Below are 3662 nucleotides of genomic sequence, written 5' to 3' on the forward strand. Positions count from 1 at the left end.
ACTGAGAATGATCGTCATTGGCCACGTGTCACATTGGATCGACTCAATGGGTAGGGAGGGAGGTGATCCAAAAGGATTCCCTTCCAGTTTGAGTGTCGTTGGGGATCCTCAGGGACTGGGAGGGCCTTCTATCTGGGCGCTCTAGACTCTTCCAGTGTGATTCGCCCTCAACGCTCACTCAGGGACTGGAAGACCTCCTCCACCAGGAGGCGCCGTGGCATTTCTACCATCATGTGTGGGTGTCTGGTGTGTGTCACAACGGCCTCGGAAACAGTGCAGCCTTTCTCCTGAGAAATGCACCCCATCAACTCATCTGTGCTCATACATGAACCTAGGTAGGCTACGAATGTGGAGAGGATCCCCTTCCAGTTTGAGTCCCTTTTGGGATCCTCAGGGACTGGGAGAGCCTTCTATCTGGGCGCTCTGACTCTTCCAGTGTGATTCACCCTCACCGCCCGCTCAGGGACTGGAAGACCTCCTCCACCAGGAGGCGCCGTGGCATTTTCACCATCATTTGAGCACAGATGGAATCAGGAATAGTGCATCTCCCTTTGACTCACTTGTTTCACAGATTGCACTGAGAATGATCGTCATTGGCCACGTGTCACATTGGATCGACTCAATGGGTAGGGAGGGAGGTGATCCAAAAGGATTCCCTTCCAGTTTGAGTGTCGTTGGGGATCCTCAGGGACTGGGAGGGCCTTCTATCTGAGCGCTCTGGACTCTTCCAGTGTGATTCGCCCTCAACGCTCACTCAGGGACTGGAAGGGTCACCCAATGGAACCCCAGAGAGGTGTCCAGTGTGAGTCTCACAGAGGGTGTGCTCAGGAACTGAAAGACCTATACAAATGGCATCATCCCTAACATTTCCATGCTGTATTGGTATGTGGAATGCTTTTGGGGCGCTATCAAATTATAAGAACCACTGCTATGGCTAAATGATAAAAGAAAACTAATTACTAGATTAATAATCACTGACCACACCTAGCATTAAAAAGGGCCAGAGATATTCTTCTTGGATTTAAGAACCCTTGCAGGATCTAAAAGTAAGGAGCAATCTTATATACACAGTGGATCACACTTAGATTAAAAAGAGTTGTTGACTTTTTTTTTCTGGTTTTAAAAACAATCACAATGAGTAAAACTACGCCAAACAAGAAACCTAGAAACTCTATTACTTATCAACAGCCACAGATAGCATTAATATGTGTAGTATGGTGTGTAAACGAGAGTGACTTATTGTTTCAGAAATTCTTCTACAGTTCACTTTTGATTGACGTCAAGTAGCCTTCTTCAAGGAGATCATATTCATTCTTGTGTTCCATTTCTTCTTCCATTTTCACCCTCAATCTTCTGTCTTCTACGATGCTCCTGGTACATGCCTTTGAGATAAAAACAAAATGAACATTACTTCAGCTGCCACTGCACTTTTAATCCTAAGAATGCACAATCCACTGTGGTTACTACTGGTATCACCTCAGAGGCAGGTGGTACCCTTGCTTACCTAGGAAGAACGGAGCATCAAGTAGTGGAAGACCAACCCCCCCCCCCTCTGAATCCCCAAACTTTGAAGAAGGCAAGTCTCAACCCAACCTACCTCACAACGTAGGAGGCCACGTCACAGCCAAAGGCTAACAGGGCTTGAGCTGGAGACTTTTTCTTCATCTCTTCTTCCTTCCATCTTCTTCTTTCCCTTTCCTTTCTTCCTGAGTCATGCCCAGCAAGAGCTGTCTCTTTTGAGGAACATTTGGCAGCAAGAGTGCCATTGCTCCTCCCCTCAATCTCTAAGGCTACAAAACTATAAAATATTTTGTGGATCGACGGCCACATCTAGCATTAGAAAAGGGCCGTTGAGGTTTCCTTTGGCTTCTAAAAACCATCACCATGGCAAAAATTACACCAGGCAAGAACACCCTCAAATTTATTATTCATCATTGGCCGTACCAAACATTAAAAAGGGCCATTGAGGTTTCCATTCTGGTTCTAAGAACCATAGCACTGGCTAAAATAACGCCAGGCAGAAACCTATAAAATCTATAATTGATCAACAGCCACACCAAGCTTTAAAAAGAACTGGTGACGTTTTCATTCTGGTTCTAAGAATCATCGCCAAGGCTAAATTATGCCAGGCAGAAATCTATAACATCTACAATAATCAACAGCCATGCCTAGCAATAAAAAAGGCTCTTGATGTTTCCGTCCTGGTTCTAAAATTCATTGCCAGGGCTAAAGTTATGCTGGGCATGATCAATCAACAGCCACACCTAGCATTTAAAAGGGCCATTGAGATTTTCATTCTGGTTCTAAGAACCATCGCCAAGGCTAAATTACGCCAGGCAGAAATCTATAAAATCTATAATCAACCAATAGCCACACTGAGAATTAAAAGGGGCCATTGAGGTTTTCATTCTGGTTCTAAGAACCATCGCCAAGGCTAAAATAACGCCAGGCGAGAAAGGTATAAAATCTAATATCTACAGTTTCCCTTTACTTGGTGAAGCAGCCTTCTTCAAGAAGATCATATTCATTCTTGTGTTCCATTTCTTCTTCTTCCATTTTCACCGTCAATCTTCTGTCTTCTACGAAGCTCCTGGTATATGCCTTTGAGACAAAAACAAAATGAACATTACTTCAGCTGCCACTGCACTTTTAATCCTAAGAATGCACAATCCACTGTGGTTACTACTGGTATCACCTCAGAGGCAGGTGGTACCCTTGCTTACCTAGGAAGAACGGAGCATCAAGTAGTGGAAGACCAACCCCCCCCCCTCTGAATCCCCAAACTTTGAAGAAGGCAAGTCTCAACCAAACCTACCTCACAACGTAGGAGGCCACGTCACAGCCAAAGGCTAACAGGGCTTGAGCTGGAGACCTTTTCTTCATTTCTTCTTCCTTTCTTCTGTCTTCTTCTTCCCTTTCCTTTCTTCCTGAGTCATGCCCAGCAAGCCGTATCACTTTTGAGGAACATTTGGCAGCAAGAGTGCCATTGTTCCAACCCTCAATCTCTAAAGCTAAGAACCATCGCCAAGGCTAAATTATGCCAGGCAGAAATCTATAAATTCTATAATCAATCAATAGCCATACCTAGCATTAAAAGGGGCCATTGAGTTTTCATTCAGGTTCTAAGAACCATTGCCAAGGGTAAATTATGCCAGGCAGAAATCTATAAAATCTACAATCGATCAATAGCCTCAGATAGCATTAAAAGCGGCCATTGAGATTTTCATTCTGATTCTAAGAACCATTGCCAAGGCTAAATTATGCCAGGCAGAAATCTATAAATTCTAAAATTGACCAATATCCATACCTAGCATTAAAAGGGGCCATTGAGTTTTCATTCAGGTTCTAAAAACCATTGCCAAGACTAAATTATGCCAGGCAGAAATCTATAAAATATATAATAAACCAATAGCCACACCGAGAATTAAAAATGGCCATCGAGGTTTTCATTCTGGTTCTAAGAACCATCGCCAACGCTAAAATTAGGCCAGGTGAGAAAATCTAATAAAATCTAATATCTACAGTTTTCCTGTAGCCTTCTTCAAGAAGATCATATTCATTCTTGTGTTCCATTTCTTCTTCTTCCATTTTCACCCTCAATCTTCTGTCTTCTACGAAGCTCCTGGTATATGCCTTTGAGACAAAAACAAAATGAACATTAC

At 43.4% G+C, this 3662-nt stretch overlaps 1 long non-coding RNA gene across 1 annotated transcript; it reads right to left on the bottom strand.

Annotated features, from left to right (window-relative positions):
* Positions 1-1170: 1170 nt before the first annotated feature.
* On the bottom strand, positions 1171-2913 carry LOC309399687. The gene is made up of 3 exons (XR_014176557.1): positions 2816-2913; positions 1598-2601; positions 1171-1382 (listed from the first exon to the last, which is right to left on the bottom strand). It is a non-coding gene; the product is annotated as an uncharacterized lncRNA (long non-coding RNA).
* Between the last annotated feature and the right edge of the window lie 749 nt (positions 2914-3662).

The sequence above is a fragment of the Natrix helvetica genome, assembly GCF_964273705.1.
Source record: "Natrix helvetica genome assembly, chromosome: 15".
Lineage (NCBI taxonomy): Eukaryota > Metazoa > Chordata > Lepidosauria > Squamata > Natricidae > Natrix > Natrix helvetica.